The 15495-nt window shown below is 38.0% G+C and overlaps 1 protein-coding gene across 3 annotated transcripts in view; it reads right to left on the bottom strand.

The window, feature by feature from the left end:
• Positions 1–2371, bottom strand: part of RYa-R (RYamide receptor) — a 404709-nt gene extending 402338 nt beyond the window's left edge. For 2 of the 3 annotated variants that reach the window (XM_036357827.2, XM_036357829.2), the window contains exon 1: positions 1518–2371. The gene's annotated coding sequence lies outside the window, so the exon portion shown is untranslated. The remainder of the gene's footprint in view (positions 1–1517) is intronic. The other variant, XM_036357830.2, reaches the window with a different exon arrangement.
• Positions 2372–15495: the final 13124 nt, after the last annotated feature.

The raw sequence follows: 15495 nt of genomic DNA, 5'->3' as shown, positions 1-15495 counted from the left end.
GCGCAATGTAGATGGGAAGATAGCTTTAATGTAACAAATATAGTCTTTTGGTTTCACATAAAAATTCGTACAAGTTCCAATTTACTTTAATTTAACTTAAGTAATTTTCCTTTTGGAACTCTTAGCTTAGGAATGTCAGCATTTCTTTTGATTTAATTTGAATTTATATTTAGTAACTATAAATTTGTAAATCTTTAATAAATAATAGTTAATCTATTATATAATTTTGAGAGTCACCTGAAGCTTCGTATATGTTAGTCCCTATGTTAGATGAAGCAAACGAGAAACCCCAATCCGCTTCTGCTTCCGCACAGTCGGGTCTACGTAACCGGAACGCTCCCGGATTTTTATCCAGCCAAGGACTGTCAATCCGCTTGATAAACGCATATTCCACCGAGTTTAAGTTAAGATTGCCACGAAATTTGTAACACATGGAAGTTAACGTCGGAGACTCTACAAACTACATCTATAAATTTAGAAATGATCACCGACAACTGAGTCGGTCTATGGTAGCTATGACCGTCTACTGTAGTAAACATTTTTTTATTTTTTTTATAGCCATTTATATTTCAGTGCAGCCAAAGCCAGCGAAAAAAACTGTTTGAAATTAGATAACATCACAAAGAGTTGTGAATTGTCCTAGCAAACTATGTAACTGATTGAGGGACATAAATATATAGAAATTGGGCGTGAAGACAAAGTTAAGCTCAGTAAAAGTGCAACTTGTTATTGGAGAGTAAATCAATTTTTTCTTACGAATATAAACCACAACCGATGACAAGTTTAAATCTATAATAACATATTTTAGGAGCTCTTCCTTTATAAGCACTGCTGATATGTGAAATACTCTTCTAAACTTCATCAAAGAGGCCAATATGAAGAAAGCTCAAAGACATAGTGAACCTAAATTTATCGGATAAAAGCAAACCGGACATGCAACAGTTGAAGAAAATATAATGGGGTGTGTTAGATGTATGTGTATGGTATAACTGAAAGTAATGATAAAAAGAAATTTATTTTCTTAATTTAATTTATTTTAATTGTGAATTTTTAATTTCCCTCCCAATTCAATTTCGCTAACCATCATTATTTAGTCCTTCAGAAACAGCAGCAAAACAACATAACACATCAACTTTGATTTCTATTGAATAAGCCGATGAAGTCGATAATTTAAAAATGTTGTCGCACTGATTGAGTGCCGGAATGAAAGTAAGAGGTGTATTAAAAATGCCATATAAAGCAATCAAGAAAATATGAATGAATTTTTACATTTTCACACACACTTAGAGGAATGTACTCGCCACTACACTCTACGCAATGACGCCGGTACTTATGTAAACGTATCACAACGAATGTACTTGTGTGATTATATATAAATATATGCGTATATTTACTAGCGTTATTTATTTGAAGCTCTTCCTTCATTTTGATACTTTGCTTATTCATACATCAGTGGCTATATCCATTACTTAAAAATACAGATATTCATTTTTTTACTTTAAATTGTAAGTACATACCCGTGTTAACACTGCACTGCGAATTGTGGTAACGCTTTGTTAATCTATATTCACATAAATATGCTATTTAGCAGAAATATACAAACACGCGCCGCAAGAAAAAAAATCACAAATATTGCAAGATAAGAATTATGATATTTTAAGTTAACAAATGTATATTGAAATCCAACTTTTCGCTAAGAATATGGCAAACTAAGCAATAAAGCTATACTAGGCTTATGCGCAACATTTTTTACTTAAATTTTCGGTCGCTGCAAACAAACGTTCAAAGTAAACACTTCACTTAACCAATTTAACACTTCCGCCGTTTATACGCGCGCACTCCGCGGCCACGAATAAATCTTGCAACCGTTGTACGACCGACACTCGATTTCTATACACGGTGCTACAGCATAACTTCCGTTTGCGCAAAGAAACACATCCGCTATATCCAAATTACCAAAATAGTTTAGGTAATGTCAGCCTATCAACACTTTAAAAACAACTGTGCACGCTCCCACATAATATTATTTTGCAATAAACATAAAAGATTTATTATTAGCTCAACGAGTTTCTAGCCACGGCGCGTGCCACACGTATCGCTCGTGAAACGTAAACACCAACTGATCTGCCACATTGTGTGGAAATTCACAGCAGGCAATGCCGTTAATCAGCAACCAAACGGTCGACAGTCATCGCTTGTATTCGTTCTAGCGCCACGGCTGCAGCGTGTTGTTGTTCTTTTTGTTGCCACACAACAGCAAAGGCTTCGTTCTACTTATTAACACCGTCGAGTTTTGGCAAATGCGTGGGACAGACAGTCCTAGTGTTGCCACAGAGAATACCCCACTTGTAGATAATTCATCATAGTTTTCGTTTAGACTAAAAGTCGTTTATATCTTATTGTTCATTTTAGGCGTTCCTATACAATCGCATGTTGCTGCAACATGTAGCTGGCGTTACTGCGCCGAATCATGATTTTGGCGCCATTTCAGCGTTGTCGGTAGAGAACATGTGGCACGTCTTCGTCGAGTGTTTTTGTTTACATCATTTTTAATTCACGGCCGGGAATACAGTGGTGTAGAAGGGTAAAATGAGCGAAATAATTTTTATATAACAAATTTAAATTCATTCAGTACTTTCCATTTCTTCCTGGAGAAACATTATCCGGACACAAAGAGCAAAAATCAGACCGATTTTACATCCCCTTACCGCGAAGGAAATCATTATTGTAATTGGTTTGGTTTTCCAGATTATTCCAGTGGAGAAAGAGATAGTAGTAAACCAGTTACCATGGTTAACTGAAACGACAACAGCATATAAAATATACTAGATACTTTCAAAGTGTCGTTTCCGCCATTTTTAATATGTCATGATTTTTCTTTTTTCATTGTATTCAGTAATGTTTACAACGTTTACAAATTATTTAATTTTATCATCGAAATAATCTGGAGAACGATTTGAATTTTTCATGCGCTTTTGCCATTTTATGGTCGTAATAATCGCCCACCTGTGCTCGCTACTCGTCGCATTGTTGAAAAATATGGGACCAATAAAACCCTACGGAACTGCGACTTTGGTAGCGAAGCCTTCACTGGCTATAATATTGCACCTTATTTAGAAAATGAAGAAGATCGCATGCGTCAGGGTGAGTTCATGTAGTGATTAAACAATCCAACCATCCATACTACAACTGCTTACAAACGAGTCCACGTATATTCGGTCGACAGAGCACTTCTTCGCAGTGGGTCCCATGCTATGGGGAAGGAGTTTAATATAAAATAAGTAAAGAAGGGCTAAGTTCGGGTGTAAACGAACATTTCATACTCCCATAGCCGGGGAAATACCTTCAGGTGTTGGCAAAACTTTATTTTATTAAGAAATGTAGCGAAAAGGTTCAACTTCATTGTTCGACGAAATGGTGAATGGATTGCAATCAAATTTGGTATCATATTCACTTATTTTAAAGGTCATAGACTTACTTAGTTTTATTACTATATTTTACTTCCCGTCAGCGAAAATTATACAAAAATCATTGTGAGCAGAGAAATAAAAGGGCTGATTACATAAATTTTTGACATTGCGCAAGTATACTTGGGAACTGATTTTTAAACAATTTTATAAATATATAAATAAAGAGAAATCCATTTCGAGGTTCCCTACTTTTTTAAAGAAAAAAACAAAGAAAATTCAGACTTAATGGGTAATGTTTCGCCTAATTTAAAAGAACATTCTTTGACATTTATTTTTTGAAGATTATCTCTTTCAAATGGCCGCGATTACGTCTCAGATGGTTCATTCGTTGAGTCCAATTTTTGATGACTCGTTCGACCATTTCGACTGGTAACTGGTGAATGACAAGCGTGATGTTTCGTTCCAAGACCTGAATCGAAGCGGGAGTGTCCGCAAAGACTTTAGACTTTACATATCCGCACAGGAAAAAGGCTAAAGTGATATTACACGCTCTTGGTGGTCAATCGACCAGCCCAAAACGTGAAATTATTTGCTCAGCGAAGTGTTCTCTCAATAAATCCATTAATTCATGCGATGTGTGGGAGTGGCGCCGTTCTTGTTGAAACTAAATGTCGCTGAGATCACGAGTTTCAATCAAATAGTCGGTTATCATGCCGCGATAACGCGGCAATTTTGCGTGTTTACATACCCCTTGAGCCAGAAATGGGCCTCAACGCAAAAACAAAATTTAGATCGAAAACATCAGATCTTCTTGAAACTTTTCAAAAGCCCATAGAGCGAAGCGATGTCGCTTGGGAAGGTCGAGCCAAGGATGACATGATGCGAGACTCTCTCATTTTCGCTGATTTTTCTCTTATTCTCTTTCCCTGATTATTAAAATCAGAGAATTTCGAACAGCTGATGTCAAAAAAGGCGAGATGCCAGAAATAAACCGGCTAAAAATAGCTAACAAAAGCAGTGCGAAACGAAATTTCAAGAAACGACACAAATACTTTTGAATAACGTGCAACTAAATTTTATTTTTTAATTTAATTTAAAACGTTCATCATAAAACCATGATCTTTTATTATGACTTGTATTGTTTCTTTGTTATAATTTTTTTATTATATGATATGCTATTTTATTAAGTTATATAATTTTTTAAAAATTTTATAATATAAATACATGTATATAGGGATGTATATGCGTTATATAGGCCTACTCGGGGACGGAGCACCTAAAAATAATATCGATATGCAAAACACCCAAACGTTTTTTTTATAATACCCAATCCTTTTTTTTCGACAGTGGCATGATTGGAAAATGTTATAAAAAATGTGGGTTTTGACAGCTCTCTCTCGATTCAAAGAGTCTCGCATCATTTCATCCTTGGTCGAGCGGCTTCAGTTCTTGCACAAGCTGTATTTTGTAAGATTTCAATTCAGGTAAGTAGGTAGGTAAAGTGGCTGTCATTCGACACACTTAGGCCTTTAGGAGGCCCATTGTGATACCACTGGGACTGTGATCCCCTCACTCTATTGGCTCCTCTCTGAACCACCCCGTACTTCTGATGAACTTCATCAGTGAGACAAGTTTTATCTGTGCAACCTCCGAGACGTCGTCAAGAAACCCACGACCGATGGTTGCGATTCTTTTCCTATATAATGCTGCGCAATCGCATAGAAGGTGTTTAATGGTCTCCTCCTTTTCTACTTCCTGACAGCTTCTACAATAGTCGTTATATGGCGCGCCAAGTCTACTTGCATGTCTGTCTATTAGACAGTGGCCTGTTAGTACTTCTACGAGAGTTCTTATATCATTCCTCTTGAATTTTAACAGTCAGCATGTGCGGCTCATATTCCATTCTTGCCACGTTTGCCTGCTGGTTGAGCAAGTCAGGGATTGATTCCACTGACACTCGGCTATATTAATGACATGTTTGCCGATTAGATATCTACACGTAGCCAGAAGCATATTTATGTCCACCTTACCAGGATCTAGTTGTAGGGTGGTGCCTGTTCTGGCTAGTTCATCTGCTACGCAGTTCCCAGGGATCTCACTGTGTCCTGGAACCCATTGCAGATTTACCGTGAAATAGGATGACAGATCCGCTAGAAGATCATGGCAATCCTTCACTGTCTTCGACGAAATACTATGAGACATCAGAGATTTCAAAGCCGCCTGGCTGTCTGAATATATAAATACACTTCTTGTTGTGATTACGCTTTTTGTTAGTACAAGAAGGCTTTCTTTAATTGCAGTGACCTCGGCTTGGAAGACACTGCAGTGGTCTGGTAACCGGCAGGCGATTTTGGTATCTAGTTTAGCCGAGAAGACACCGCCGCCTACTCGGTTATCCAGTTTGGAACCATCGGTATAGAAGCTTATCCCTGCTTCCTTGTCCACTACATCCCTTTCCCGCTCCTCTCTGGAGGGGAAGGCAATATTGAGGACCGGATTTAGGTTCAGCTCCCTAGGATTGCGAAAATCCGTAGTTATGGGAAGAAACGGGAACTTCCTAAGTATCATAGAATGCCCCTTGTTGCTGGCGACTAATAGGGAGGATTCCCTCAGTCTCAGAGCTGACTTCGCTGCCATTTTCTTGCAATACAAATCTGTTGGCGCAAGTGTAAAATTATGTTGAGTGCCTTGCTTGACTAGCTGCTCTTTGTATACTTTCCATGCTTCTAATCGCATATTTCTTTTCTGTAATTGGCCACCATACTACTATCCCGTAGGTCATGATCGGCCTTACAGTTGCTGTGTACAGCCAGTGAGCCACCCGAGGTGTCAGTCCCCACCTGGGCCCCACCATTCTTTTACATGTGTAAAGCGCTGTAGCAGCTTTCTTTACCCTCGCTTCCAGGTTTTGTTTCCAAGAAAGCTTCCTGTCCAAAATTAGTCCCAAGTAGCTTGCTTTATCCCCTATCGTTAGCCTGGTGCCATTTAAAAATGGCGTGATTTCGGGAGTACTGTGTTTCTTAGTAAACAATACTAGTTTTGTCTTGCTAGCATTTAAATTCAGTCCGCATGATACGGCCCATCGATTAATCTCATTTAGTATTGTCTGCATGAGACTAGCGAGGGTGTTCGGTAACTTGCCCCTAACCGAGACTGCCACATCATCAGCGTAGGCCACAACATGTATCCCCTTCTTTTCTAGATCCAAAAGCACTTTCTTCATTGTCAGGACCCAGAGAAGTGGGGATAGCACACCTCCTTGGGGTGTACCCCTTCGGACAGATCTGTGCATCGTTGAAGCTCCCAGCGTTGAAATAATTGACCTGCCCAAGAGCATCTGTTCAATTAATTTCCGGAGAGGCTCAGATATGCCCAGATCTTTAAGCGCGCTCAATATGGCCTTCGGCTGGATGTTGTTGAAGGCACCTTCTATGTCTAGGAAGGCTACGAGGGTGTATTCTTTTATTTCCAGAGACTTTTCAATCTCTGCTACCACTGAGCTTAATGCCGTTTCTGTGGATCTACCCTTCGAGTACGCATGCTGCGAACCTGCCATTTTTCTTGGGTTTAGTATGTCCTTTATATGTATTTCTATTAGTCTTTCCAGCGTTTTTAAAAGAAATGATGAAAGACTAATTGGTCTAAAATCCTTTGGACTGCTGTAACTGAGCCGGGAATAAACCGTCTGGTCCCGGCGTTTTATAAGGCTTGAAGCTGCCTATTGCCCAATAAACATTGTCATCTGACACTATGTCTAGCGGAGGGGACTCTGAGCCTACTTCACTCTCCATTATATGCTCCCCTATGAGGTTCTCGGAACTGTCTGGGAAGTGAGTATCCATTAGTAGGCCCAGAGTCTCTTTACTGGATTCCGTCCAGCTGTGATCTGGCTTCTGAAGGTATCCGATGCTATGTTTCGACTGTGTCGTTATCTTTCTCAGTCGGGACACTTCTGCCGTATTTTCGATGTCATTACAAAAAGATTTCCACGAATTTCTTTTTGCTTTTCTTACCTCCTTTTTGTATGCCCGAAGGTGGTTATGATAGTTATCCCACTCTATATCTTCTTGGGATAGTTTGGCAAAATTGAATTGCTTCCTGCCATTTTTGTGCGTGTTCTTAAGTATTGGGGACCACCAAGGAGGTCTAATTCTTCCCCTACTGTACGTTAATGGACAAGCTACCTCTAGTGCTTGACGACAATAATCTGTGAATCGATTAACGAGGATGTCCAGGTCCTCTTTCTTTTCCGGTTGGAATGGTGGAATCATAGGAATACGCTTTTTTAGCTCCTGCATGTGCATCTGCCAGTTCGTTTTCCTATGATTCCTAAATTTCTCTTCCCTAACTACATTTTCTCAGCTAAGGCCGCTATATTTTCTTCACTGCGCGCTGGGCGCGGTCTATTCGGTCGAATATTATCCAATAATGAATGCTTGGTCTCAAGATGGGTGACAGTGTTGCGAATAGTACTAATGAGCGTGAGCCGATTATGTTGGCCATAAGTTGAGCGAAGCGACATTCGTTACAGAACGTGAGTTTTCGTAATAAAGTTGAACGATTTGTAAACGTTAATCAGGCGTAGGTCTTTCCATGATGAAATGCCTAACAATACTGAAGAAAAATAACATGACGGCTTGACACCATTTATGCGTGATTTGTCAAAAAAAGGCTTTGAAAAAAGTACCTCTACTTGGATCACCCGTTATAAACATATATATGGAGTAAAGTCAGCCTGACGTTTCAAAATCGTGAACATCAGTTATGTGAGAGCTAAGGCAATTTTTGGCCCTACTTTATCCGTTTTAGGCACAACGATATACTTGTATTGTTATTAGAAAAACACGCCTTCTTAACTTCATTCAAATAACTAGCACATTGGCCAATATATGTGGTTTAAAGTCAACTATTATTACCAAAAAACATTTTCCCCGAATTTCAATTATATATCTCATGGTGGTGGTGGTTACTGTCGTATATAATTTCGTTGGTCGAATATGTTCCGGAATTTTTGATTTTACCTAAAAGTGTGCGGTGCCACACCAACCTTCAATTTTAATACCGGTTTCTGTACTCTTCCGTAGCCATTTTGGATGTAAACTTTAATTTCTCTGACGCATTTAATTTAAAAAAAAAACAGACTGCTGTCGTTTCAGTGATATGTAGGTAGAACACCAGAAACACTGCTACACGAGTTAAAAAACCTTTGGGGAGAGTGCTCATCATCTCTAGGGCCAAAAACACAATTCTAAAACCTTCTTGATTCCATAGAAAGTCTAACTGGCCGCACTTAAATAGTTCCAAACGGCAAAATTTAGTTCCTGGGCGATCGAAACAGTGGCCTTATTTGACGATTTCCATTATTTGATCGATATTTTCAACAGATGGGCTTCCAGAGACAAGAACGAAACCGACGAAACCAAAATTGTGCGTTATTAGCTGTTACAGTATCAGAACCCTAGGCAATATTCACTTTTTAGCCGCCTGATTTGCGTTTGTGCCTTAATCGAAGGAAAACTTAAAAATATGACGAATTATTTCTTTGCTAGTGTCCATCTTTGACACGTGCTCAAAGAATACTGACTCAAGCAGGTATAATATTGAGTCTATAAAGTGTTTTTAATACGAAAACATAAATTTCTAATGCCACATAGCATCAGATCATACTTATACAACGTGAGATAGAGATTACTAAAGCCATCTATTAAAAAATTAACGGATTTCTTTTTTACTAATCCTTATATTTTGAGTAATTATTAGAGAGGAAACGAATTTATCAATTTTTGAGCCCCTTTGTTAAATAGCTTGAGTTAATAGATTTCATACGAGTGCTGTCACCTGAATTAATTTATGCAACATTGAATTATTAACAGCTTTCAACAAAAATTAATCTAAAACTATTTCTATTTAGTTCAAGTACTTACTTCACTTGAACACTAATAATGGAGACAATGGCTAACATTGACGTTTTATTTACAAAAAAAATAAAGGCAACTATTATATTTGTATTTTCTTTAAAAAAACACCGAAAATATTCCACATCATGCACAACAATAAAGAGCTAAATTAACTATAATGGAACCTCGCCAGATCAGACAAGTGAAGGCGCAACCGCGAGACACCAAAGCTTTTGTATATCATTTAATAATTTTGTAAGGTAAATTGATGAAGTGCTCGAACAGTATAAAAGAAAGTGAAAACAACGAACCACACAAAAAGATAAACAAGTGTTGATAGAAAACAGAAGTAAGAAAAGAAAAAAGGTGAGCGCGGCAAGGTCAAGTTTGTGAAAATAGTGCTGTCTAGCTTTTGTAAAGTTAGTCAAAAGTGTAGAAGAAGCATGTGTGTTATTGCTGGTCTGATAATTTGTCACGTGGTCGAACAAATTATTACATACACACATACTGATACGCACGAACAACGTTAGAGTACAAAAACGACCCGGTGATCGGCGCATATTGAAGCCGCGTAAACCCATTAACGTTTTAGCATTTCATTTGTTTAATAGCTACGCGTTTAACTGTTAATTGCTACAATTAATTGTGGCTTAAATGATTGTCAGTGTTGCTAGTTGATTATTCCTAACAACAACTTACCTGCGATCCACTCATTACATTTATATATCGTGGCTAATACGATTTTGGTCAGCATTTTTTTGTTTCATTTTTTTCCATTTTGCTCTGTTACCCTATTTTCGTATTTCGGACAACGGCTGACTCCACTGCTTAATGGAACTTGTTATGGCGTTGCCTGGTTAAATGGTGAATGAGAGTATGATGACCACCTGCCAAACAGAAGCGTACGAACACAAAAAGGCAAAACGAAAACTTTGCAGTTATGCAATAGCACTTGGACAAGTATGCAAAAATTACTCATCCTTTTGTGAGTGGCGAAAATATTCGAAAGCATCTTGAAATGCTACTAATGAGGCATTTCAATTGGTTGGGTGTGAAAAAGACGTAGCAACCACATTATGAAACTGTAGCGAACTACATCACTTTTAAATTATCTATAAATAATTAGAGCAGTATATAAATATTCCTGCAAATTAAATAAAATAACTTAGAGTAAGGAAAAGGTTTCTAGATAGTATTGAAACATTGCATGTTATACTAAAACTTAACCTTAGTTCTAGAAGTGCTCGTCACAAAAATATAGTATCTGTTATACCAGGAATTTGAATGCTTCAAATTTGATAAGAGGTTCAGTTAATAAACAAGAACAAGAATGAGTGATAAAAATAAGAAACTAATGAATATTTAACGACTCATAAATTGTCGATTTCGCTTCATACTCACAATAATGATTTTCTCCATGGAGGTGTTAACGAACCGCTGAGGGAATTTTTCGCACAACCACACGGAAGACCGAGCCAAGATCCCCACTTTTTAAATATTCTCAAGAAAACGGTGACGTCGACAAAGTTTAGCTTAGTTAATTCCTGTGCTTATGCAACCAACTTCACACATTCTGTGCGGTTCTAAATGCTTCAATAACTTAAATCTTTCATATTAGAAATGGTAGACGTTAAGTAAGGAAGCGCTAAGTTCGGATGTAACCGAGCATTTTATACTCTGGCAAAGTCAAATAGTATACTCGGTAGAAGGCCAACTATAGACACTGGGGTCCACATATTTAGTACTTAGGGGCTTGGAGCAAAGTTTTATCCCGATACAGTCATTGTTGCCTGATTTGCATAGTGGAAAGTGAAAGAATCAGATGGAATTGAAAATGGTGTTATATGGGAAATAGGCGTGGTTGTAGTCCGATTTCGCCCATTCGCACTATGTCAATGTATGAAATATAAAAAGAACGTTATACACCGAATTTGGTTGAAATCGGTTAAGCAGATCTCAAGATATGGGTTTTCACCTAAAAGTGGGCTGTGCCACGCCTACTTTCTACTTTTGAACGCGGTTCCCATAAAGTCATCTCATACCATCCCAGAGATAAAATTTAATGTCTCTGGCGTGTTTAGTGCTTGATTTGTCGCGCTTTTAGTAGTTTTTAACAGTACCGTTATATGGGGAGTGGGCAGAGTTGCCACCCGATTTCAACTGTTTTCACACCGTCAATAGAAGTGCTAAAAACATTTGCTTCCATTAAATTTTGTTATGCGGGACCACGCCCACTTTTTAAAAATAAATTTTAACTGCAGATGCCCCTCCCTAATGTGATCATGTGTACCAAATAACAGTCTTGTATCTTATTGCGGAGCTTAGTTATGGCAATTTATTTGTTTTTAATTAATGACGTTTTGTGGGCGTGGCAGTGGTCCGATTACGCCCATCTGCAATACCAACCATCTCACGGTACCAAGAAACATGTCTACCAAGTTTCATAAAGATATCTCAATTTTTACTCAAGTTACAGCTTGCACGGACGGACAGACGGACGGACGGACAGACGGACAGACAGTCACCCGGATTTCAACTCGTCTCTTCATCCTGATCATTTATATATATATAACCCTATATCTGACTCGATTAGTTTTAGGTGATACAAACAACCGTTAGGTGAACAAAACTATTATACTCTGTAGCAACAGGTTGCGAGAGTATAATGAAAGGAAACACAATTTAAGGGCGATCTGCGGTCGGAAAAGGGAAGGGGTTGCTGAATATTTAAGGTTTAAAAACGGTTTATCTCGATTTCCCGCAAAACCTACGGAAAAAATATTGATGGCAAAGTTGTAGGTAATAAAAAGATCTACAACTTGTTTATAAACACCATTTTCACATAACCTTAAAAAGTATATGAATAATTCTAATATCCCAGTTTTTGTGTTTATTTTTATATTGTACAAAAAGAAACATTTTTACGAAATCCGGAGTAAATTTAACCCTGTCCTAAACAAATGTAATTTTTATACTCTTGTAACATGTTGCTATAGAGTATAACACTAATCGACATGGATATAGAATTATATAAGTTAAGTTTCTTATATATTAAGTTGTGTTTTAAAAATAAGCGGATTGGCGTCCGCGGTCTTTATTATTTTGATATTATTTTAAGACTAAATACAATTAATTTCTTAACTCTAAATTAAACCTAAGTCCGTACCTTGTCACGTTGCCTAAAGTTGCGGTGTCAGCAGTCGATCGGACGCGCGTGTTGGAGTAGTCAACTTAATATCGCTGATGCAGCGTCAGGAATTGGTCGGTTTCGGTTCAAGTTACTGAACGATGGTGAGAATTAGCTGACCGTGTGAACTGCTGTGTTAACTCTTCCACTCTTAAATATGATCGTCCTCGATCATCAATAGAAAGGTAAATCGGTAAATTTTATATGATGTGGAAAATTGTTATTTGCTACCGGTAGGAGAACTCCTTGACTAATATTTTGCCTTTTTATCTCTTTTTCGATATAATTTATCTTAATATTTCTTCTTCGTATCAAGGTGAGTAGTATAACGGTAGTAATTAAAGCTGCCGATGTCAGGCTGCCAATAGATAACGTAGCTTTCCTGAGGAAATTTATTCGTTTGATGTTAGTTAGGTGTTACACTTTTGGAGCTCCCAATGATAGTAATTCAATTCGTTCTTTTTCCCGTGAGGCTGGTTGCAAAATTGCGGGAATTGCTTCAATTGATTTTGCTTCGATATTTGATTGTTAATTTTGATTGTTATGTTGTAGAATATTACAACATGCACTGATTTGAATAATACAATAGTTCTTCGAATGTTATTCCTATGTTGTTTGCTTTTAAGTATCTCATTACTTCAGAAAGTGTACTGTGAAACCTTTCAACTTGTCCGTTGCTAGTGCTACTATAGGGTGGTGTGGTATAAACATTTATAGACATTTGGTCTTTGAGTAAGGTTGATATTGTGGAAAAACTAAGAGATTTTTCGTTATCTACTATTACTTGTTTTGGTATTAAGAATGCTATCATTAATTCTCGTATTGGGTTTTTTATATGTTCTATTGCTTTAGACTGTATAATATTAACGTTTGAGTATTTGGAAAATTTATCAATGGCCTTTTTTCTGTCGAGTAAATGTCGATATGTGCGATTTCTCCTGGAAACTGCGAAATGGGAGTGTTTTGTATCTGTGGTTTTGGAAGATGTCTGTCATATTTATGCTCGCGGCATGTGGAACATTGTCTAACTAGTTTTTCGATTTTCGAATGCGTGCTTGGATATTTGTGTTTTATTTTCGCGACGATTTCAATGTGCTCTTTGTACCCCCTGCGGGTAGGGGTAAGAATTTACCCGCGGTAAGGCATGCCTGTCGTAAGAGGCGACTAAAAGCCAATATGCACTATGACTGTTATTATGTACCTTGATCAGTAATATCAGCATAGTATGTCAGAAATAGTGCTATAATACTCAGCTTGAAATGATATTATAGACTTTAAATGGAAAAGCAAATAAAAAGACATTTGAAGTTCAAGCGACAAATGTCACCAGTCATTGAGTAATGGGTTGCTCAACTGGCAGTAGTTTCGGCTACACAGTCTTACCGGAGACTTTCTGGTACCACGGGGAGCAAAAAGCCCTTGGACTTCGGTCCAATCTGCTCATTGGGTTATGGCCCCTTTGGGGAGATTCGTGGTGGCTGTGGTTGAAACCTAAATGCAGGAAGTACTGAAAATTCAGCCTAACTGTTTGTTCAGTTCTAAAAAGAAGTTGCAAAAAGCAACTGGGTTCCGTACCCGAAAACGGAAGAGGTTTTAGGTCGGCCTCGAATCACACCAAGATGGCAGTGTGGACCCAGACACACTGCCACTGGTATCCAAATAAATACTTGCAAATAGCTCGTATTGTTTGGGGGGCCTATCAACGCATTGTATTGATACGTTGTGCTTTGGAGCACCGTGAGGTAAGGCCGTCGCCGGCAGGTACTCACGTAAATCAACAACGAAAGTTGCTCTTTGATGTTCCCTAATGATTATTTCTTCCTCTTCTGTTTCTGACACGATATCCTGGATAAGAGATTGTGTAAATCGAATTTTGATATTTGCAAAGTGAAGTGGATATATTTCCTGAATTTTTCCCATTAAGCTTTCTGTGGTGCATAGTCGTTGACTAATGATGGGTCAAGGTGTCGTTTGAATATGTCTATAATGTTCTGTGGTGAATAGTCTCGTTTGGTAATTGTGTGTCTGTGAAAAATGGAAAATGGTATTTCGAACGTCTAGCTATCTTCGACACCGAGTAGGGTGAATAGCTGGTTTTTGAAGGCATTTATTGGTGCTTCTGTGGCTGGGATGAGCCGATGTGCGGAGCTTTCGTCGCTATGGTCAGTAGTCGTTAGAGTATTACCTTCAGTCTGTGGAGGTCTCGATAGCGCGTCGGCTACCACGTTTGTCTTTCTTGGTTTGTACTTCATTTCGTAGTTGTACTCTTCAAGGATGCATTTCCATCCTTTCATTTTTTCGTTATAGTTTTTATTACTCAATGCATAGGTTAAGGATTGGTGATCTGTAAAAATTATTACTTTGGGTGAACCATACAAATAACTTCTGAAACTATAAAGTGCCCATATCATTTCTTTATCATTTGCTGCGTAATTTTCTTCGGCTTTACTTAGTGAACAAGATATGAATGCTATGGGTTTGCCTGATTGTTCTAGAACTGCTCCGAGAGCATAATTAGATGCATCGGTGGTAAGGCGGAAGTCTTGATTAAAGTATGCGAATATGCCAGTATTACTTCTTTTGAAACGAGTGAGGATTTTATTTTGTTGAAAGCTTCTAGTGCTGCGTTTTTGAGTATTATCTGTTTTTTACTGGATGCATTTTTTGAAATGCGTCCATCCTTTCCTCTTAAGAGCGAAGTAAGGGGTTTGGCTAACTTAGCATAATCCCTTATGAAGCGGCGATAATAGCCGGAAAGGCCAAGGAAAGATCTTAAGTCTTTTAAAGTTTTCGGACATGGGAATTTTTGTATAGCTTCAACTTTTGAAGGGTTAATTTTTACACCATTTGGTGAAATGATGAAGCCTATAAATTGGACCTCATCTCGGAAGAATTCGCATTTGTCTAGTTGCACATTCATATTCGCTTCTTTGAGAATACATAGCAGATTTTACTTATATAGTTTCTTAGAATATCATCTAAGGCCCTTTGAAATATCGAA

The sequence above is a fragment of the Bactrocera oleae genome, chromosome 2 (assembly GCF_042242935.1).
Source record: "Bactrocera oleae isolate idBacOlea1 chromosome 2, idBacOlea1, whole genome shotgun sequence".
Lineage (NCBI taxonomy): Eukaryota > Metazoa > Arthropoda > Insecta > Diptera > Tephritidae > Bactrocera > Bactrocera oleae.
The sequence above is the reverse complement of the archived record's forward strand: the minus strand, read 5'-3'. Positions and strand labels throughout refer to the sequence as shown.